The following is a 24607-nucleotide window of genomic DNA, read 5'->3' as shown; positions in this document are numbered from 1 at the left end:
GCCTTAAAAAATAAAATAAAAAAAAAACTGCCAAAATTCTCCACCAACTGTGAGGGGTTAGCTCGGCAGCGGGTGTGTGTGACCCCCTGGATGGGTTCACAACACAAAATCAGGCACAGCAGACAGCGTTGTAGGTGCAAAAAACAAAAGATGCGGTTTATTTATGCTACATGCAGTGAAACATATAACAGCCAAACAAAAAATAAAACATGAAAATAAATCCTGGTCAGCTTGACCTTTAATTACACACTTAGATTCCCTGTCTAACAACTGAGTGCAGCCTTGTGCTGCACCAGTCCCTGTCTCTGTTGTAGAGGTTTGCCACACAGGCGTTAACTCACCGCACAGAACAGGTGTCACACTCCCCAGTTTATACACACAAAACTGGTTCCAGGATGGAGCATCTCCCTAAGCATGCTGGGGTTTTTTGTAGAGGTCTTAATGAGCCCACTTACTTCAGCTGGGCTCATTAACTCTTCCCCTCTAGTTGTACAAGTCTGCATAAAGCCTGAATCTAGGGCACACATATTTCCCATCCTGGATACAACCAGGTGACTTTACCTGCCTGCTGCCACAATATATATATATATATCAGAGGCACAGGTTTAGGAGCAAGGAAACATTGTAATTGTTCCTACTGACAGCAGAATAGAACAGAGTGAGCGGAGGGATGAGCTTTACAGTCTCCTGCTGCTCCTATACTGTCCAAACACATGTTGGGGATTGGGAAGTGGCCGAGCTATACAGCTTAACTGCAGTAGGGAACAGTCATGTCACCAACTTGCCTCTGCTGTCAGGGCTAGATGGATGGAAATACAAATACTTTGGTAGGTAAAACAGCTTTCATATATGTATTTCAGCTGTGTATTTAGCTGATTGCCTGGAATTTAGCTCAAGCTCATGTTTAATGACCTTTTATTATACAAAGATGGGATGGTCAGGATGGAAGGTTGTTATTATAAGTTCAATATATGAGTACAACACAGATGCAGACTAAAATGTACAAAATATGAAAAATGCCTTTGACTAAAGTAAGATAATTCATCCCGTTTGTTATACATCTTAAATGTCTCCGAATGTACTGTAAATCTCCAGAGAGATTAGCAGACGTCTGTCTTGGACTGCAAGGACGTGGCTAAATGTGCCACTGTTTCCTGGGTATTGAGTATTATTCCTGTATCTTGGCAGCCTATTGTTTAATAATAATCTAACAATAAATACTTTTTTTAAGAGTAATGTATTTGTCAGAACACTGCAAACTCTCTGTGCAGGAAGTTTATTGCTTGTGAAATGCGTCAGAGGCTGTCACAGTGGGAAGGCTGATTCCTCCTACCATGAACCTGTTGTCTGTCACAGCAGTCATCTCTGGAGTAGAACAAAGGGTGTTCAAACAAAGGTCTTGGCTCATTCGTGCCTTTGCAGTCCTAACATTAATTTCCTCATAGACTGAATTCAAAATGTACAATTACAAAAAAATATATATAAGAGGAGACTCTGTGACAGGTTATCCTGAAAGAACTATATTTGTCTGATGGATCAACCCTGCACTCTAGCCACTCTATTCTTCTGTTGGAGAAGCGACATGGTGTTGTTATTTACACAGAGTTAAAGTGGAAGTAAACCCATCGATTTAAACTGTTAAAAAAAAAAGGCATGCCGGGAATGCTAACTGCACATTGGCTGTACTCTCAGCCAAACTATCAAACCATCCAATGGCTGGTGTCATAACGAATCACATGTGCAGCACCATAGCAGTTGAAGATTAAACAGAGGCAAAGATGGCAGCTTCCTTGGCTGAAAACGATAGGGGAGTTTACTTCCACTTTAAAGAATAAGTCTACCTTAACACTAAAATCTCTACATCTAAAGACATCCACAATCTAGCACTAACCTATCTAACCCTGTAAAGAAGAAACCAGTATACATACCTTTTTTTAAGCCAATCTGACCTGATCCCATGCTGACCTTTCAGCTGCGGCTTCACTATGGAGGCAGGTGCAGAGGACACAGCCAACAACAGAAGCCCCGTAGTAAGTCTATGGGTGATGTCACTTCCCATTCATTTCACAGCCATTGTTGGCTGTGTCCTCTGGAGAGCTTCCGCTGCTGGAGACCAGACCAGATTGGCTTAAAAAAAGGTATGTATACTGGTTTATTCTTTACAGGGTTAGATAGGTTAGTGTTAGATCATGGATGTCTGTAGATATAGAGATTTCAGTGTTAGGGTGGACTTATCCTTTAATAACTACCTTTCCTACCTAATATGACAGTGTGTGGGTTTAGGAATTGATTACTCAAATGTGAGCACATCATTGTGAAAAGAACAGATGGAGGTCACATGTTCCCCCACACCTGGAATTACTAAGTACTTCACAAGGACTCCAACTGAGTAAACGAAAGGTGGAGCAAAGGTCTGTATCAATGGATGTATCGGCAAAGTGACAGAGTTTCAAAAATGCCATGTACAATTAGCCAGCTGGAAACAAACATAATCATGTTTTTGACCATTCAGTGAAGTATTCTTCAGCAAAACTGCTCAATAAATGGCAACCATGTGCAGTGTTGGGACAATTCTTCTGGCACCCGAGAGGAAAAGGTCAATGTCAGAGAATCACCAGACTTCAACGTCGGCACTTCCCCGTGCGCCTCTGGGGAAGAGCTGCACAACGACGTACACATATGCGTGATACGATACAATGTCGTACGCGCATGTGCACACCTGTGCACACGGCTATGGGCCTTACCTGATTGGCCTGACAGGCCTATAAAAGGCATCAATGTACTCTGTGTCTTTGCTGGTTTGTCTCCTCAGCTCACCTGTGTTCCTCTGTTTCCTGTTCCTGTTGACCACTTCCTGTTGTGACCCGGATTGCTTGAAGACTACTCTGATTCTCTCCTGATCTGACCCCTGGCTTGTTTAACGGACTTCCTGCTCTTAGCCTTGCTGACTCCTGGACTGATACCTGTGTTTGACCCTCGGCCTGCCTCTGGAATTTCCTCTGTTTTCTGCACTTAGCCTTGCTGGCTCATGGACTGTTACCTGTGTTTGACCCTCGGCCTGCCTCTGGAATATCCTCTGTCTCACGGACTGATACCTGTGTTTGACCATTGGCCTGCCTCTGGAATATCCTCTGTCTCACGGACTGATACCTGTGTTTGACCCTCGGCCTTCACTCCAGGTGTTAGAACCCCTGGCAGGCATTTACTTCTACCAGTTCCAAGACCATCTGCACGGGCATCTCCTCCTTCAGAAGACCTTCTGCGTACTAGTCACCTGCTGGCAACCCGTGCCTCTCCATGCCCTGTACCCACTGTTCCATCCTCAGGGGTACTGTGCACCCAGCTGCAAGGGAAGCCGCTCTCAGCACTTCGACTTTGGTGAGTACCTGACAGTCAAGTTTCCCCCACCTTTCCTGAGAAGGATGGAGCCTGCATGTATAGCAGGTGAACTGGCAAGGGGTTTATAAATTAAAATTACTGTCCACTGACACTAGGGTTACCAGCTTTGGGTCCAAGGACAACAGAATGGAATAGGTTACAGCTGGAGCAACGCAGAGGCAGGGGAAGCTTCTGTCCAAAATGGCTATCATTCTTGGGAATACAAATATGATCACTAATGTTCATCACCATTAGATACTATATTTGGTCTATAAACAATCTGACAGCTGGTGTATGGTATTTCAGTTGGCCTTAATGTGACAGGGGCATTATGTGTTTGCTGAAATCTTAGTACCGTATTTTTCGGACGATAAGGCGCACCGGATTATAAGGCGCACTAGCAACGACCGGCTAATATAATGGATATTTCCATATATAAGGCGCATCGGACTATAAGGCGCACTGGATTATAAGGCGCATTTAATGAAACACAACTCGGATGCGGTACTGTAAGTCAAATTTTATTCAACTCTTTAGCAATAACCATAAAATGGTCTATAACAATAACTCTTAACACTGTTCAATTAAATACAAAACCAGACAATTATTTTTTCACTTTATTCTTCAATAACTATTAACACTGTTCAGTTACCGGTGAATACCGTACAAAACCAGACACTCACTTTTTCACTTTATTCTTCTCCCGCAAATCCATCAAATTCTTCATCTTCAGTGTCTGAGTTTAACAATTGGGCGATTTCGGCATCAAGCACGCCCGTATCCCTCTCATCATTCTCATCAGTATCCGAGTCAGGCTCGTTGCTGTCATCGGTACCGGTACTTAGCTGTTCAGTGATAATTCCGGACTTCTTGAAAGCTCGGATTACACTGGTGACTGATACCTTCGCCCAGGCATCCACGATCCACTGGCAGATAGTGGCGTAACTCGCCCGGCGTTGCCTCCCTGTGTTGGTGAATGTGTGTTCGCCTTCTGTCATCCAATGCTCCCACGCAGCTCGCAGTTTAACTTTAAACGACCTGTTGACACCTATATCTAGTGGCTGCAGTTCTTTGGTTAATCCACCTGGAATGATGGCAAGCACCGAATTAGTTTTCTTCACTTGGGCTTTGACAGTATCTGTCAGATGGGCGCGCATGGAGTCACAGACCAATAGGGATGGAGATTCGTGGAAAAAGCCGCCCGGTCTCTTGACGTAAACCTCTCTCAGCCACTCACTCATCTTCTCCTCGTCCATCCAGCCCTTCGGGTTAGCCTTGATGATGATGCCAACCGGAAACTTTTCTTTTGGCAGAGTCTTCCTCTTGAAAATTACCATGGGTGGTAGTTTCTGGCCATTAGCCTGGCAACCGAGAACTACAGTGAAGGATGACTTTTCGTTTCCTGTAGTGCGTATAGATACCGTACTGGTCCCTGTTCTCTCGACAGTACGGTTTACAGGGATATCAAAGGTAAGGGGGACCTCGTCCATGTTGGTGATGTGCTCTGGTCGGATTTTCTGTTCATTGATCTTGTTCTTGCAGTAGGTATGGAAAATGGCCATCTTTTCTTCGTAATCCTTTGGCAGTTGCTGTGACATAGTGGTTCTTGTGCGGATAGAGAGATTCCGCCTTTTCATGAAACGGAAGCACCAAGAGGGACCTCCTCGAAAGTCGTTGATCTCCATGTCGCGTGCGATCGCTGTTGCTTTGAGTCGAATAGAGACAGTAGAGACGCTTCTACCTGCGGTTCTCTGTTCAATAACCCACTGTTCAATTTTGTCCTCCAACCGTGGCCATCTTGCTTTGTTTCCTCGGAAACTCAGTTTGGTCTTCTTTACCTGGCGCAGGGCATCTTCTTGCTTCCTCCACTTTCGTACCATTGATTCATTAATGTTGAATTCTCTCGCAGCTACTCTATTTCCATGCTCTACTGCATGACTGATAGCCTTCAGTTTGAAATCCGCTTCGTAAGCATGTCTCTTAACAGGAGCCATTTTTGGGGCAGCGGGTATACCGTAGAAAATGAACGAATGAATGCGCACACCTCCTGACTAAGATGGCCGTAATGCTCACGAAGCTGCACTGCTTGGATTGGGCATTACGGCCATCTTAGTCAGGAGGTGTGCGCATTCATTCGTTCATTTTCTACAGTATACCCGCTGCCCCAAAAATGGCTCCTGTTAAGAGACATGCTTACGAAGCGGATTTCAAACTCATCGCTATCAGTCACGCAGTAGAACAACCTAAGAGAGGTTTACGGTACGTCAGTTTACGGTAAGAGACCGGGTGGCTTTTTCCACGAAGGTCATATATAAGGCGCACCGGATTATAAGGCGCACGGTCGATTTTATGAGAAAATTTAGGCTTTTACGTGCGCCTTATAGTCCGAAAAATACGGTATATAAGTCACATCAAAGACATAGTCCACTTTTTGCAAAAATTTAATAAATGCACCTACAACGATAAAATAAAAAATGTGCATTTATTACATGTTTGCATTCAGGCTTGCAAACCATTGCAACTGTGATTGGTGTGTAGTCATGAGAGACTCTTGCATTGAGTACCCCCAGCCCCATTTATGTTGTTGGCCAATCTGCTCTGCCACAGTGGAAGATGGGAATTTTATTTTGTTCAAGGTGTTTATGGAGAAACACCCTGTGATTCAAACAAATGGAACATGTGATAAACAAACACAACATCATGAGACATAAGATGCGAGATGCCATTATTTGAGCAGCAACATAAATATGCCATTAAGCTCAAGATACACTCAAATACACATGCCACAGATAGATGCCAGAGGGTGCTTACATCAATAAAGGGTCAATAATAGTGGGCTCTACATACATACAGTCCCTTGCAAAAGTATTCACCCCCCTTGGCATTTTTCGTGTTTTGTTGCCTCACAACGTGGAATTAACATGGATTGTTTGAGGATTTGAATAATTGAATTTACAGAACATGCCCACAACTTTGAAGATTTTTTTTATTATTGTGAAGCAAACAACAAATAGGACAAAAATAACAGAAAAAGTTTATGTGCATAACTATTCACCCACTCTAAAGTCAATACTTTGTAGAGCCACCTGCGGCTATCATAACTCCAAGTCCCTATGAGCTTACCACGTCTTACCACTGGGATTTTTGCCTATTCTTCCTTACAAAACTGCTCCAGCTCCTTTAAGTTGGATGGTTTGTGCTTGTGAACAGCAATCTTTAAGTATGACCACAGATTTTCTATTGGATTGAGGTCTGGGCTTTGATGAAGCCATTCCAACACATTTACTTTTTTCCCCTTAAACCACTCAAGTGTTGTTTTAGCAGCGTGTTTGGGGTCATTGTCCTGCTGGAAAGTGAGCCTCCATCATAGCCTCAAATCGCACACAGAGTGGTACAGGTTTTGCTCAAGAATATCCCTGTATTTAGCACCATCCATCTTTCCCTCAACTCTGACCAGTTTTCCAGTCCCGACTGCTGAAAAACATCCCCACAGCATGATGCTGCCACCAGTGGGGGCTGGTGAAGTTTTAGAATGGGGGGAGAGCCAGACCCCGCCCTACCTTTTTGACCCCTCCCACTTGGTGAAAATGGGCGTAATTTCAGAAAAATAGTGGGCGTGACTTAAATGGGTGTGGCTCTAAGGGGGTGTGGATAGTGTCTGAAATGAATGAGAGATGGAGGGAGAGGGAGGGAGAGAGGGAGAGAGAGATGGAGGGACAATAGGCCCACACCCTACACAACAATAGAAATATGTGTGTTCCAGAAAGTTTAACAATCAGCAGATAAAGACATCTGGTGTTAGCGTTTCAGTCATCCCGGAATCATGGATTTTATGGTGTCAGGGTGATTGAAACGCATTATTTCTATTATTTCATTATAATATAAAATTAAATTATTAAACTCACCATAATGCAGAATCAGTGGCAGCCCTGAGAGTGTCACCTTCCACGTCGCCTGCCACCAGATGCCATCAGGTGCCCCCAGTAGAGTCTGTCCTTACATCAGGTGCCCCTAGCGGAGTCCATCCTTACATCAGGTGCCCCAGCGGAGTCCGTCCTCGCATCTGTGTCCCCATCAGTGGAGTCCCTCTTTCATCTGTGCCCCCATCAGCGGAGTCCTTCCTTACATCTGTGTCCCCATCAGCGGAGTCCCTCCTTACATTTGTGTCCCCATCAGCAAGTAGAGTCCCTCCTTACATTTGTGTCCTGATCAGCGGAGTCCCTCCTTACATCTGTGTCCACATCAGTGGAGTCCCTCCTTACAGCCGTGTCCCCATCAGCGGAGTCCCTCCTTACAGCTGTGTCCCCATCAACGGAATCCCTCCTTACATCTGTGTCCTCATCAGTGGAGTCCCTCCTTACATCTGTGTCCCCATCAGCAGAGCCCTGCCTTACATCTGTGTCCCCATCAGCGAAGCCCCTCCTTACATCTGTGTCCCCATCAGCAGATTCCTCCTTACATCTGTGTCCCTATCAGCAGAATTTTCCTTACATATGTGTCCGCAGAAGCGGAGTCCCTCCTTACATCTGTGTTCCCATCAGCGGAGTCCTCCTTACATCTGTGTCCCCATCAGCGGAGTCTCTCCTTACATCTGTGTCCCCATCAGCGGAGTCCCTCCTTACAGCTATGTCCCCATCAGTGGAGCCCCTCCTTACATCTGTGTCCCAATCAGTGCAGTCCTCCTTACATCTGTGTCCCCATCAGCCGGATCCTCCTTACATCTGTGTCCCCATCAGAGGAGTCCCTTCTTACACCAGTGTCCCCATCAGCGGAGTCCCTCCTTACATCTGTGTCCCCATAAGCAGCAGAGTCTTCACATGTGTCCCCGGCAGCACAGCCCTCCTTCATGCTGTGTCTGTCTTTGTACCCTTCAGCGGCAGCCAGTTCTCAGCTTTCTCCGTTCCCCACTGAACACAAGGGGATTAGTCCTCATGGCGGTGGCCATCTTTTTGTAGCCCGCTGGAAGTGACGTTGTTCTCACACTGAGAACAAAGCACCCAGCCGTAGTGATACACTACGGGCGCCGGGCAGAAGTTGCTTGGTGCAATGGACTGCGCCATAAAGCAGCTCCAAACCCAGCAAATTAAGCACCTTGTCTGCAATCTTGTGATTGCATAGACGTGGCACTTCCCATAGTGCACGCACCCCAAACACATTGGCAGGCAGTCACAATTTTTTTTTTAAACATGGCCTTTTAAAAAAATAAATAAATAGGCACCCCCTATGGATGGGCCGCCACTGGCTGCCACCACCATGTTTCACTGTGGGGATTGTGCTCTGTGGGTGATGTCATGTGTTGGGTTTGCGCCAGACATAGTGTTTTCTTTGATGGCCAAAAAGTTAAATTTTAGTCTCATCACCAGAGCACCTTCCTCCATACATTTTGGGAGTCTTCCACGTGCCTTTTCACAAACTCAAAACGTGCCATTTTGTTTTTTGCTGAAAGTAATGGCTTTCTTCTGGCCACTCTGCCAAAAACCCAACTCTATGGAGCATACGTCTTATTGTCTCTGTGCTGCCTCTCTGATTACTTTGTTTAATGCCCTCCTTGCCCGGTCCGTGAGTTTTGGTGTGCAGCCGCCTCTTGGCAGGTTTGCTGTTGTGCCATTTGGCTATGATAGACTTGATGGTGCTCCTAGGGATCATCAAAAATTTGGATATTTTTTTATAACTTAACCTTGACTTGTACTTCTCAACAACATTGTCTCTTACTTATTTGGAGAGTTCCTTGGTCTTCATGGCAGTGTTTGGTTAGTGGTGCCTCTTGCTTATGTGTTGCAGCCTCTGGGGCCTTTCAAAAAGGTGTTTATATGTAATGACGGATCATGTGACACTTAGATTGCACACAGGTGGACATCATTTCACTAATTATGTGACTTCTGAAGGTAATTGGTTCCACCAGAGCTTTGTTTGGGCTTCATAACAAAGGAGGTGAATATATACGCACATGCCAATTATAATTTTTTTTTCAGAAAAATTGTTTTATGCATATATTTTTCTAATTTTACTTCACCAACATAGACTATTGTGTTCTGATCCATCACTTATAATTCAGATTTAAAAAAAAACATTGAACATGCGTTTTTGCAAACTCAAAACATGACATTTTGTTTTTTGCTGAAAGTAATGGCTTTCTTCTGGCCACTCTGCCATAAAGCCCAACTCTATGGAGCGTATGGCTTATTGCTGTCCTATGTACAGATGGAAACAGAGGGAAAGAAATTAAAGGAAGTGTGGCAGGAGGATGAAAAAAGTTGGGTTGATAGAGAGGTGATAGAGAGGGAATAGGAGGGATAGGGGGTCCTCAGAAGTTGTCATTTCAGTTATGGAAAGTCTGTAGAAAGAAAAGGGCAAGGGTTCGTTAGAGGTAATTAGACCAGTTTGGGGTCTCAAAGATGGAGAAGGTGTGGGGTCAGCTAAGAGAGGGGTGAGTAATTGAGCCAGGGCGGCCAGATCAAAAATAATTTATTTTGGGAATCTTCCAGTATAGCAGTTAATAAATGTTGAGGGATAGAGATTTCCATGCATGGGTGTTGGATGGGTGTCAAAAGTATACGGTTGCAAAGGGGAATATTTCTGATTTATTGGTTTATGGAGGACCTCACAAGGGTCCTTTTGGAGATTAATCAGAAATAGATACATACCAGCAATAGTTGAGTTAATTATAAAATAATCCACGTATATGCATTTGCATAATTTGAACAGGCACACCTCTCAACTTGACTTTTTTTTTTATGCTGGTTCACTTCTATGTTTTTTTTAAGGCTATTTGCACACAGGTCATGTTAGCATTAAGAAAAAAAAATACGCGGGGGTCCCCCGAAATTCCATAGCAGGCCCTTTAGGTCTCGTATGGTTATTAAGGGGAAACCCGCACCAAAAAAAAGGCGTGGGGGTCCCCCTCACAATCAATACCAGGCCCTTCAGGTCTGGCATGGATTTTAAGGGGAACCCCGCACCAAAAAAAATATATACGGCGTGGGGGTCCCCCTCAAAATCCATACCAGACCCTTATCCGAGCACGCAACCTGGCAGGCCGCTGGAAAAGAGGGGGGACGAGAGAGCGACCCCCCCTCCTGAACCGTATCAGGCCACATGCCCTCAACATTGGGAGGGTGCTTTGGGGTACCCACCAATGGGAGGCTCCCGCTGTGTGATGCTTCTTTTCTTCTGACACTTATATAACGGAACTGTGCGTCGGGGGGCGGGGTCACCAGGTGGCCCCACCCTCCATTATATAAGAACTGTCAGAAGAAGAGAAGCGTCACACAGCAGGAGCCTCCCATTGCCCGGAGCAGCCCGAGAACGAAGCGGGGAAGAAGAGACCCTGTGGAGGAAGATGCCGAAAGAGAACACTGGAGCAAGAAGCAGAGGATCGGAGGAAGAAGAAGATGAAGGAAGAAGATGGAGGAAGAAACCAAAGGATGAAGAAAGGAAGAAGGAAGAAGATCTGAAGAAGATGGAAAGAAGAAGACTTTAATAAAGGAATTGTCAAAAACTGTCTCTTGTCATTTTTAACACTTTTGTCACTTTTTTGGTGAAATGGTAGGGGTAGTTTTGTACCCCCTTACCATTTCACAAAGGGAGGGAGGCCGGGATCTGGGGGTCCCCTTGTTAAAGGGGGCTTCCAGATTCCGATAAGCCCTCTGCCCGCAGACCCCCACAACCACCGGCCAGGGTTGTGGGGATGAAGCCCTTGTCCTCATCAACATGGGGACAAGGTGCTTTGGGGGCACCCCAAAGCACCCTCCCAATGTTGAGGGCATGTGGCCTGGTACTGTTCAGGAGAGGGGGACCCCCACGCCATTTTTTTTGGAGCAGGGTTCTCCTTAAAATCCATGCCAGACCTGAAGGGCCTGGTATGGATTTTGAGGGGGACCCGCACAGCATTTTTTTTGGCACGGGTTCCCCTTAAAATCCATGCCAGACCTGAAGGGCCTGGTATGCTCTTGGAGGGGAACCCTTTTTTTTAAAAAAATGAAAGTCGCCTGGCCTGGGGGCGACTTAAAGTCATGTTGTAAGTCGCCCCAAGTCGCGCTGTGATTTATACTCAAGTCGTGTCCAAGTTGCCTCCCAGAGTCGCGCTGGAGGTCATGTTGCCCCTCTGTGAATAGACTGTTAATGATACATTGTGCGCTATTATCAATGGCATATCATTATCGCGCGCACCGGCATATTATCTGTTGCGCTTATATGTGCGCCGGTTCATACGCTCAATTAATAATTTATCTGGCACACAAATTAAGGCGCAGCGCATTCATCTTAGTAAATTACCCCGTATATTACCAAAAGTATTGAGACACCTGCCTTTACAAACACATGAGCTTGACACATGGCATCCCAGTTTTGGTCCATAGGGTTCACTATTGAGTTGGCCCGCCCTTTGCAGCTATAACAGCTTCAACTCTGAGAAGGCTGTCCACAAGGTTTTGTGTCTATGGGAATGTTTGACCATTCTTCCAGAAGGGCATTTGTGAGGTCAGGTACTGATATTGGATGAGAAGGCCTGGCTCGCAGTCTCTGCTCTAATTCATCCCAAAGGTGTTCTATAAGGTGTGCAGGTTAGTCAAGTTTCTCCACTCCAAACTCACTCATCTATGTATTTATGGACCTTGATTTGTGCACTGGTTCAAATAATTTGGATGGAGAGGGGATTATGGTGGGGGGTTGTTTGCCAGGAGTTGGGCCTGGCCCTTTAGTTCCAGTGAAGAAAACTCTTAAGGCGTCATTATACCAAGACATTTTGGACAATTTCATGCTCCCAACTTTGTGGAAACAGTTTGGGGATGGCTTCTTTCTGTTCCAACATGACTGAGCACCAGTGCACAAAGCAAGGTCTGTAAATACATGAATGAATGAGTTTGGGGTGGAGGAACTTGACTGAACTGCACAGTGTCCTGACCTCAACCCAATAGAACAGCTTTGGGATGAATACAAGCAGATACTGCGAGCCAGACCTTCTCATCCAACGCATCCTACACTTCTGGAAGAATGATCAAACATTCCCTTATGCCGCGTACACACGATCAAACAAGCGGGTGGAAAAGTCCGGCAAACTCAAGTCCGCCAAACAATCCCCCCATGTGTAGCCTCCGGCATACTTTTTTTGACCCGAAAGTACGGCGGACTTAGAATGTAGTTTTACACTCCAATCTTCCCGCCGGACTCGCATTTCGCCTTGTGTATGCCAGTCCGCCGTACTTTTGAAATGAACGGACTTTTCCCGCCCGGAGAAAAGTCCGCTCATTTCGAGCGGGTCTCCAGGTAGGCGGGACCCGCGAAGGAGACGTCGCTGGCCCCGCCGCCTGGTATGGACTTAAAGGGGAACCCCAACGCCGAAAAAAAATCGGCGTGGGGGTCCCCCCAAAGTCCACAACAGACCCTTGTCCGAGCACGCTACCCGGCCGTCCAGGAAAGGAGGGGCGAGCGAGCGCCCCCCCTCCTGAGCCGTACCAGGCCACGTGCCCTCAACATGGGGGGTGCCTTGGGGAAGGGGGGGCCGCGCGGCCCCCCCACCCCAAAGCACCTTGTCCCCATGTTGATGAGGACAAGGGCCTCTTCCCGACAACCCTGGCCGTTGGTTGTCGGGGTCTGCGGGCGGGGGGCTTATCGGAATCCAGGAGCCCCCTTTAATAAGGGGGCCCCCGGATACCGGCCCCCCACCCTATGTGAATGAGTATGGGGTACAATGTACCCCTACCCATTCACCTGTAAAATAAAGTACAAAAAAAAACACAACACACAAGATAAAATAATTTATTGCACAGCTCCGGGGGTCTTCCGTCTTCGGGGGTCTTCTCGCCGGACTCCTCCGCTATCTTCTTGTAGCTCTTTTACTAGCGGAGGAGCCCGGCATTCTTCTTCGTCGCCGCGGCCTCTTCTTCCGACTTCGGGGGTCTTGTCCCCCTCTTCGGTTCTTCTGCCGGGCCACCGCGCCTTCTTATAGCTCTTTTACAGGCGGTGGCCCGGTCTTCTGTCGCCGCCGCCGCCTTCCGTTCTTCTTCTTCTTCTTCTTCTTCTCCTGGAGATGTTGACTCGACTGCGCTGCAACTTATATAGGGACAAGGGGCGGTGTCACATGGGTTGATGTCACATGGGTTGGTCACATGGGTTGATGTCACATGGCGACAGTCCCAGCATCCTCCGGGACTGTGACATCGTAAGGGGGCGGGGTCACCAACCCATGTGACATCAACCCATGTGACACCGCCCCTTGTCCCTATATAAGTCGCAGCGCAGCGCGTCCCTGGCATTGCGGCTGGAGAGAACGTCGAGTCAACATCTCCAGGAGAAGAAGAAGAAGAAGAACGGAAGGCGGCGGTGGCGGCAACAGAAGACCGGGCCACCGCCTGTAAAAGAGCTATAAGAAGGCGCGGTGGCCCGGCAGAAGAACCGAAGAAGGGGGACAAGACCCCCGAAGTCGGAAGAAGAGGCCGCGGCGACGAAGAAGAATGCCGGGCTCCTCCGCTAGTAAAAGAGCTACAAGAAGATAGCGGAGGAGTCCGGCGAGAAGACCCCCGAAGACGGAAGACCCCTGGAGCTGTGCAATAAGTTATTTTATCTTGTGTGTTGTGTTTTTTTTTGTACTTTATTTTACAGGTGAATGGGTAGGGGTACATTGTCCCCCCCTTCCCCAAGGCACCCCCCATGTTGAGGGCAAGCGGCCTGGTACGGCTCAGGAGGGGGGGGCGCTCGCTCGCCCCTCCTTTCCTGGCCGGCCGGTTAGCGTGCTCGGACAAGGGTCTGTTGTGGACTTTGGGGGGACCCCCACGCCGATTTTTTTTCGGCGTTGGGGTTCCCCTTTAAGTCCATACCAGGTGGCGGGGCCAGCGACGTATCCTTCGCGGGCCCTGCCTACCGGGAGACGCGCTCGAAATGAGCGGACTTTCCTCCGCGTGTGTGGGCGAGTCCGTTCATTTCTAAAGTAGGGGGGATAGTACGGCGAACTTAGTACGCCGTATTAGTCCGCTGAAAAAGTGCCGTGCGTGGGCAAGTAGCCCGTTCGGAAAGTCCGACGGACAGTCTGGCAGGAAGTCCGCCAGACTGTCCGTCGGACAGACGGCTACGTATGTACGTGGCTTTAGACACACTCCTAAACCTTGTGGACAGCCTTCCTAGAAGAGTTGAAACTGTTATACTGGCAAAGGGTGGGCCAACTCAATATTGAACCCTACAAACTAAGACTGGGATGCCATTAAAGTTCATGTGCGTGTAAAGGCAGCCGTCCCAATACTTTTGGTAATATACTATATATTGAGCTGAATATTTGCTGGAAAGGGCTTGGGGTGTAAAGGTTGGGGAATCCACATAAAGGAAGAAAGGGAGAGTGGGTGGACCTCTAGTATCTCCAAAAGAGTTTATAATGGTGTGTCTGATATAGTGTGTAGTTGGATCAGAGGCATAATCTGGGCAGCTTTATTAGTGGATAGTATGGGCTGAACACTGTGAAAGTTCGGACCCGACTAACGAACCCCATTAAAGTCAATGGGACCCGAACATTAAAAATCCAAAGTGCCCATTTTGGAGGCTTGTATGCAAGTAATTTGGCATACAATGGTTATAGGGGTCCGGGTCCTGCCCTGGGGGACCTGTATCAATAAAGAAAAAAGTTTGTGAAAAATGTTATTTTTAAATGAGCAGTGATTTTTTGATTTTTAACCACTTGCCGCCCGCCCTATAGACAATTGACGGTGGCAAAGTGGTTTCATAATCCTGATCGGACGTCATATGACTGGGGGCGCGCATCGCGGCGATCGTTGTTGCGGGGTGTCAGTCTGACACCCGTCAACTACGATCTCGGTAAAGAGTCTCCGTCGGAGACTCTTTACCACGTGATCAGCCGTGTCCAATCACGGCTGATCACAGTGTAAATAGGAAGAGCCGGTGATCGGCTTTTCCTCACTCGCGTCTGTCAGACGCGAGTAGAGGAGAGCCGATCGGCTGCTCCTCTGACAGGGATGGTCTGTGCTGATCGATTATCAGCACAGCCCCCCCGAGGATGCCCACTAGGGATGAGCCGAACACCCCCCGGTTCGGTTCGCACCAGAACTTGCGAACGACCCCCGCGTTCGGTACGAACGTTAGAACCCCATTGAAGTCTATGGGACTCGAACGTTCGAATTGGAAAGTGCTAATTTTAACGGCTAATATGCAAGATAGTGTCCTAAAAAGGGTTTGGCGACCTGCCTCCTGCCTCAGGGGACATGGGTCACTGCAAAAAAAAGTTTTAAAAACTACCATTTTGGCGGGAGCACTGATTTTAATGACGATTAAAGTGAAAAAAAAAGTGAAATATTCCTTTAAATATGGTGCCTGGGGGGTGTCTGTAGTATGCCTGTGAAGTGCCACGTGTTTCCCGTGTTTAGAACAGTCCCTGCACAAAATGACATTAAACGGAAATAACACCATTTAAAACTGCTTGCGGTTTTAATGTTATATCTGGTTCCTGCAATATGGTTGAAAATCATTCAGAAAAATGGCATGGGTAGCCCTCCCTGCCCATTACCAGCCTATTTGGGTCTTGTACACATATTAAGGGGAACCCCGTACCCATATTAAAAAAAAAAGGAAATGCGTGTGGCCCCCAGGCCCTATATACTCAGAACAGCAGTATACAGGCGGTGCAAACAAGACAGGGACTGTGTAGGTTTGTTGTGTTAAGTTGAATCTGTTTGTCATTTTCAACCGGTACATTTTTAAAGTGTAGCTCCAGTCAAAAAAAATATCTTTAAGCTTTTTGGAAAACATAGGGAAGGGTTATCACCCCTGTATAATTTGTTTTGTCGTCCATCTTTTTTCATCTCACTTGCTGCTGTCTCCTTGCGTTTGCAGGTAGGAGATGTTTGTAAGTTGGATGTTTGAAAGTAGGGGCCTGCCCTATATTATAGCGGTATGTACTGGGTACAGAGCACGCAGACAGCACGCACTATCTCCTAACACTACTGACTGCAAGCTCTATTATTAACCACTTGTTAGCCCAATGTTTGCATAAAGTGAAAGATGAAGTTATGCTGAGTAAATAGATATCAAACATGTCACTCTTCAAAATTGCACATGCCCGTGGAATGGCGCCAAACGTCGCTACTTAAAAAATCCCCATAGGCGACGCTTTAATTTTTTTTTTACTGGTTACATGTTTTGAGTTGCAGAGGAGGTCTAGGACTAGAATTATTGCTCTCGCTCTAACATTCTCGGCGATACCTCACATGTGTGGCACATGCGAGCACATGGGGACATGGGCGCTTTAATTTTTATTTTATTTTTTTATTGTTCATTTTACTTTATTTATTTTAGTTTGACATTTTTTTTCCCAAAAATATATTTTTGATCACTTTTGTTCCTATTACAAGAAATGTAAACATCCCTTGTAATAGGAATATGGGGTGACAGGTCCTCTTTACAGTGAAATCTGGGGGGTCAATATGACCCCACATCTCACCTCTAGGCTGGGAAGCCTGAAATAAAAAATAAAAAAAAGATTCTGGCTTTGATTGTACTGGCGAGTTGGTAGAAGCACCGGAGGGCGGTGAGGGGTGGGGGGCGTCTATGGCTGGGTATTTCAGGGTATCACCGAGTATGGCTGGGTATCTCTGAGTATGGCTGGGTATGGCAATTTATGGCAGGGTATTACAGAGTATTGGCGGGGTACTACAGAGTAATAGCAGGGTACTGCAGAGTATTGGGGGTACTGCAGAGTAATGGCGGGTACTGCAGAGTATTGGGGGGTACTGCAGAGTAATGGGGGTTACTGCAGAGTAATGGGGGGTACTGCAGAGTAATGGCGGGGTACTGCAGAGTAATGGCAGGGTACTGCAGAGTAATGGCAGGGTACTGCACTGCAGAGTAATGGCAGGGTACTGCACTGCAGAGTAATGGCGGGGTACTGCAGAGTAATGGCGGGGTACTGCAGAGTAATGGCAGGGTACTGCACTGCAGAGTAATGGCGGGGTACTGCACTGCAGAGTAATGGCGGGGTACTGCACTGCAGAGTAATGGCGGGGTACTGCAGAGTAATGGCGGGGTACTGCAGAGTAATGGCAGGGTACTGCACTGCAGAGTAATGGCGGGGTACTGCACTGCAGAGTAATGGCGGGGTACTGCAGAGTAATGGCGGGGTACTGCAGAGTAATGGCAGGGTACTGCAGAGTATGCACTGGTATTGCAGAGTATTGGCAGGGAATTGAGGGGTTAAATTCGGTGAGCAGCGATGTGGGCACTGCAGATGCAGCCCACATCGCTGCTGACACCGATCTCTTTCCCCTCCGCTGTACCGATCGGTACAGAAAGGGGAGGGAGGAACAGGCGTCATAACATGACGCCGGTTTGTTTCCAAGTGATCACTCCGTCATTTGACGGAGCAATCACGTGGTAAACGGCCGCTATGAGCGGCCGTTTACCGTGATGCGCCGGGTCCTATGGACCCGGCGGTCACGGGTGCTCTCGAGTGCGCACACCTCGGGGCACGTGAGAGCAGAATTCTGGGAGGCCGTTAATTAACGGCCTCTCTGAGTTAAACAACCGCCCTGAAACCGTTAATCGGCAATGGGCAGTTGTTAAGTGGTTAAAGCTAGATCACTAGCTATATAGGTGAGGTGAATATAGTGGTGTATACTGCAGTCAGGGCACAGACAACAACCACTACACAGCAGCAAGATAGGAAATCAGCCAAAAACGATTGGTGTGTACTGTGTTGAAGTTACACAGAACACCCACTGCTTCAGATGCAAAGTAACACACTACAGGAGGCCGCCTTAAAGGCGGCCTTATATAGCGTGGGGCGTGCACTACACAGCCTAAGCTATGATTGGCCACAGGCAGGATGCCTGTGGCCAATCATGGCTCTCCTCGCTGCCGGCGCTGCGATTGGCCAAGCATGCGGGGTCACAGTGCATGCTTGGCCAATCATCGGGCAGCAATGCACTGCGCCAACGCAGTGCATTGTGGTCCGCGCGCGCGTCACTCGAATTTTGGCGCGAACGGCCAAAACGTTCGGAATTCGCCGAACGCACGAACAGCCAATGTTCGAGTCGAACGTACGTTCGACTCGAACACGAAGCTCATCCCTAATGCCCACACTGGACCACCAGGGACGCCACCAGACCACCAGGGATGCCCAGCAAAAGGTAATCCTCCCTAGACCACCAGGGATGCCAGTCAGCACAATGGATGCCAATCAGTGCCCATAATGGATGCCAATCAGTGCCCACAATGGGTATCACTGATTGGCATGCATTATTGTTTGGCACTGATTGGCATCCATTAGTACAGTATAACACCAATGCCGCCTATGAGTGCCCACCTGTGCCGCCTATGAGTGCCCACCTGTGCCGCCTATGAGTGCCCACCTGTGCCACCTATCAGTGCCCACCCGTGCCCATCTGTGCCGCCTATCCATGCCCATCTGTGACGCCTATCCATGCCCATCTGTGCCGCCTATCCATGCCCATCTGTGCCACCCATCCATGCCAATCCGTGCCAGCTATCAGTGCCAATTTGTGCCACTTATCAGTGTCCATCCGTGTCGCCCATCCGTGCCGCCTATCAGTGCCACATATCAGTGTCCATCAATGCCACCTCATCAGTGCCACTTCATTGGTGCCACATCATTGGTGCCCATCAGTGTCCATCAGTGTAGCCCCTTCAGTGCCCATCAGTGAAGGAGAAAACGTACTTATTTACAAAGTTTTGAAACTGAAAAAAAAAAAACAATTTTTTTTCAAAATTTTCGGTATTTTTTTATTTGTAGCGCAAAAAATAAAAACCGTAGAGGTGATCAAATACCACCAAAAGAAAGCTCTATTTGTGGGGAAAAAATGATAAAAATGTCATTTGGGTACAGTGTAGCATGACCGCGCAATTGTCATTCAAAGTGCGACAGCGCTGAAAGCTCAAAATTGGTCTGGGCAGGAATGTGTTTAAGTGCCCTGTATTGAAGTGGTTAAAGTGAAAGCATAAAAATGAAAAATTCCTTCCAATATAGTGCCTGGGGGGTCCCCTTAGACTACCTGTAGAGTGGCAGATCTGCACCATATCTAGAATCTGCTGCAGCAATGATTGTATTTATAAAGCCAAAAAAATGAAATTTTTCCTGCAAACTGCCTTTATTTTGCTCAGCAACAGCTGGGTAGCAACTGTGTATGATGAGGCCACAATGTAGCACACTGGGAACAAGATTAGAGATTTTTTGGATACATTCTGGTGTCACTTTGACTTTGGATAGAAGTAACGGGTGCGTAAAAATTGGTCTTTGGGTGTCGGTGGTGCCTTCCTACCGTAACCCTATGGGGGTACTCTTGATGAAAGCAAGAATTGGTCTTGCTGTAAAAAAAATTCAATGATATTCACCTGTCAAACAGGTGCTGAAAAATTACTCTTTGGTTGTCGAGGGTGCTTTCCCACCTTAACCCTATAGAGGTACTCTTGATAAAAGCAAGAATTGGCCTTGCTGTAAAAAAATTGCAATGATATGCACCTGTCAAACAGGTGCTGAAATATTACTCTTTGGTTGTAGGGGGTGCTTTCCCATCTTAACCCTATAGAGGTACTCTTGATGAAAGCAAAAATTGGCCTTGCTGTAAAAAATTGCAATGATATGAAAAATTGGTCTTTGGGTGTTAATTGTGCCCATGAAACCTATACCAAAAACATTCTTCCTGATGAAATGATTGAACACCCTCAAATTTAGGCAGCCTTGAAGTCCTGCATCCCAAAAAGACTTAATCAGTGACATCGGCATCAGGGGCTTCATAGCTGGTAATCCAGGACTGACTCATTTTTATAAAAGTCAAATGGTCCACAGAGTCTGTAGACAGACACGTTCTATGATCAGTAACGAAACCTCCTGCAGCACTAAATGCCCATTCTGAAAGCATGCTGAATGCAGGGCAGCCCAACAACTCAATAGCATACTGGGCAAGTTCTGGCCAGTGGTCTATTCTCATGACCCAGTAAGTCAGTAGATCGTCAGCTGGAAAGCTCTTCATCTGTTTTAGCCCCATGGTAATCCTCCACCATGTGATGCAGATGCTGCCGATGGAATGTGGAAACTGACAGCCCTGGGCGGTGAGGACTATTTCTGAGAATGCCTCACTCAGACGGACGCCTTCTCCAACACTCCCCTCTTGACCAACAGAAGACTCAAAACGACATTTTCCACCACACTGTAACCTACTGGAGTCAGGAAAAATATTCAATAAAATCCTCTTTAACGTGTCCTCAAGAAATGTTATCTTCTGCACTCTCTGTGAGGACAGGATAAGTTCTGAGACCTTCCCCTAATAACGGTGGTCAAGGAGGGTTGCCAACCAGTAATCATCCTTCTCTTTATGCCACGTATTCTTTCGCAGCCTTTGAAGCATGAGGTTGCCCATGCGTCTCAAATTTGCCGAGGCTTGAGACGGAGACTACTCAGAGTCACCCAGGATGACAGCATCTGGAACATCCTCCTCCCATCCACGTACTACTCCCTAGGGTCCGGGGATTGGAAAAGCATTGCTTACACTTTGACGCATGTCTTCCACTTCTTTGAAGCCTATGAAAGTGCCAGAATCCTCCTCCTCCCCTCTCTCCTCCTGTGTGTTCTGTGACATAGGAATGATGGTGTCTGGATAAAGTGGGCCTTGAGAGGAAAGGAAGTCCTCCGCTTCCTCCTGCTGCTCTGCCTCCAGTGCCCTGTCTATAATGCCACGCAGAGTCTTCTCCAGCAGGAACACAACAGGGATTGTGTCACTGAAGCATGCACTGTCACTGCTCACCATCCTTGTGGCCTCCTCAAATGGTGACAATACAGTGCATGCATCCTTAATGATCAGCCATTGATGTGGGAAACAAAGTTGAGGTGGCCTGAGCCTGTCGTTGTGCTGTACTGGCACAGGTATTCGTTGACGGCCCTCTGCTGCATGTATAGCTGCTGCAGCATTCCCAAAGTTGAATTCCACCTGGTGGGTATGTCACAAATCAGGCGCTTTATGGCAGGTGAAATTCCCGCTGAATTTCAGCCCACTGAGCACTGGCTGTGTATGACCGCCTGAAATGGCTACAGACTCTTCTGGCCTGCTTTAGTACATCTTGCAACCCTGGATATGTACTTAGGAAATGCTGCACCAACAAATTGAGGACATATGCCAGGCTTGATGTGCCTGAGACACAGTTTGCAGATAGCAACAGTGCGATCTGTTGTAGATGTGCTGAAAAAGGCCCAGACAGCTGAGCTTTAGGGAGTGGCCCGGGAGATAACAGCTGCAGAATGTGATGGCTGCTCTCTACTCTTTCTTGATGTCGGCCTTCTTGGGGTTGTGCCGCCTCACCTTCAGTTTCCTTCTCTGCTCTATCTGGCACCCAAGTCGCATCAGTGACCTCATCATCATCACCATCATCTCCATTTCCTCCATCTTCATAATTACCACTGGAGACAATTTGGCAATACACTGCGGTTTGGGGAACATGAATGCCAATTTGTCTACCAGTGTTCCTCCCTTTCTCTAGGCTCATGTTCCTGTCATCCTCTACCTCAGAACCAACATCTGAATCCAGTAATGGCTGGGCATCATCAAGGCACAAGTGGCTGACACTGTGGTCAAATAGCCCAGCTGACTCCTAAATAGCTGATGTTGGGGCTATGGCGGGAATAGATGTGGACAAGGAGGCAGGTTTATCCACTCTGGTATCTGCAGGGGACTGCACACTTGTCTCTGCTTGCATGACAGAGGACGAGGAGGCTGAGGAAGGTTTAGTAAGCCAGTCAACCACCTCGTCTGCATGCTGTGGCTGGATAGCACGGGCTAACTCACTAAACAGTGGAAATGATGCCCTGCTTGAGGACTGAACACCTCGTCCACCTTTGCCTGTGGATACATTTGTTGCTGGCCCCCTTAAAGTGCCAAGGGAAAGACTGGCTTTCCTTGTTGTCCTCCCAGATATTATTGGGAGGGAGGGGGCGGTGCTTATAAACAAATGTAAAGAAGAAATTGAAATCTGCACGTAGATGCACTTTAATCAATGTAAAGAGGTGTTTGGTGCACTTTAATTAGAGTACTCCCACTACACAGACACACTCCACGGATACACTACACTGTACAGAGATGCACAGAACTATATGACGTTAAATTGGCAGTAACACACCCAGAAGTAAATGGCGTTAAACTGGCAGTAGCGCACACAAAACTATATGGTGTTAAACTGGCAGCAACACACACAAAACTATATGGCGTTAAACTGGCAGCAATGCATGCAAAACGATATGCCGCTAAACTGGCAGTAATGCACATAGAAGTAAATGGCGTTAAACTGGCAGTAACGCACGCAAAATTATATGGCATTAAACTGGCAGTAACACACGCAAAACTATATGACGTTAAACTGGCAGTAACACACACAGAAGTAAATGGTGTTAAACTGGCAGTAACACATGCAAAACTATATGGCATTAAACTGGCAAATAGCGCACGCAAAACTATATGGCGTTAAACTGGCAGTAATGCACACAGAAGTAAATGGTGTTAAACTGGCAGTTACACGTGCAAAACTATATGGCATTAAACTGGCAGTAACACACACAGAAGCAAATGGCGTTAGACTGGCAGTAATGCACGCAAAACTATATGGTGCTAAATTGGCAGTAATGCACACAGATGTAAATGGCGTTAAACTAACAGTAATGTAATCAAATAGAGGGTGTTCAACCGTCACTACACTGAAACATCTAAACTGTCCCTTCTCTAACTATACACAAATGTAAAGATTACTGACATGGTCTCACTACACTACACTGAAACTATCTGAGCTGTTCCTACTCTAGCTGCACACTATGCAAAACTGAATGATGGTCCTCCTCACTACACTCACACTATCACTAGACTGACACTAAACTAATATTGACACTGACAATTGAAGCAAAATAGCACAGCATAGCACACTAACTAATAGCACTGAACAGTGCCCTGTTATATCTCTCTCCACGCCAAAATCACACTGAAATTGGCTGCCATTGAAAGAATACTTTTATACTGTGGGGTGGGAATGAGCCATGATTGGATAAAGTCATGATGACAGTGTCCAATCATGACTTTGGCAGTGCTCTGTGCTTTCACTGCTTCAGCCAATCAGGGCTTGCAATGCACTGTTCAGCACCGCAATGCATTGGGGTCGTTTGTTCAGCTGTTTGCCGAACGACTGAACAACAAAACAACACCAAACACAAAATTTCGGGCCGAACTTATGCTTGGGCCGAACCATTCACCCATCCCTATTAGTAGACTATACAGAGGATGCTAATATAGTCTCTGACCTTTGTTTATTTTAGATTTGTACAAGATAAGTCTATTGAATTTGGGCTTGGAAAGAACAAAATTATGATCAGGGACCTTAATGGGTAAGAGAACCCAAAGCAACAAAAATAGCGGAGGGCGTGCATGACTGGGGAAACGGGACAGAGTGTAGGGATGTTGGAGTGCACCTGATTGGGGCAGCTGGAGGAGGAGGGGTCATATGCAGTAAATAAAGTAGTTGGCCCCTCCCCAGCATTCAGTTTCAGCGTAAGGAGCGAGCTTGCAGACAGCATGTTGGTGGTGGACACATTGCTGGCCCAGCTGTGGGCAGAGACGGCATCCCGGGGTGAGGCGTGGCTGCAGGAGTGGCTGGCATCGGTGTTGGGCGAAGGATCCCCGGGAGCCAGCAAGCGGGGCAGGAGTCCACACAAGCTCAGTGGTCTCGGTGGCTGGAGCGCTTCTCTCGGACTCCTCCCCCAGAGCTTGACATCACATAGAGAGTCCCATACGGTCCCCTTCAGGGCCTCCTGCTAAGTTCTCAGCTGGGCCTGTAGCGGGGGGTCCTGGGAGGAATCCCCCTCAAGAATGGAGCTCGATGGGCGGGGCCTCCAGGAGTAATGGAGCCCCCACTAGGCCCACCACACAGCGGGAACAGGACCATGCGGGCTCCACCCCTGATGATGAGTCAACAGGGGCGGGGCTTCGGCGGGGGAATAGACCAGCGGTGGCCACTGGGCCTTCCCATGCTGCAGCCGACAGCTCTCCAGTGCATGATCTGCAACAGATGAGGTTGGATGGAAGATGTGAGACTGCAAGGCAGAGAGGGGCATGCAAAAAAGGCCCGGGGAAAGCGACCAGAAAATCGGTGGGCGGATCTGGCGTGAGGAGATGGGGCCAGCAACAGCACGGATCCTGGGCATCCAGGGACGGATCCCCTGGAGGGCTATTGGCAAGGGAGGAAGACA

Source organism: Lithobates pipiens, unplaced genomic scaffold (assembly GCF_037356315.1).
Source record: "Lithobates pipiens isolate NorthernLeopardFrog02 unplaced genomic scaffold, aLitPip1_a1.2 Scaffold_8, whole genome shotgun sequence".
Taxonomy (NCBI): domain Eukaryota; kingdom Metazoa; phylum Chordata; class Amphibia; order Anura; family Ranidae; genus Lithobates; species Lithobates pipiens.
Note: the sequence above shows the minus strand (reverse complement) of the source record.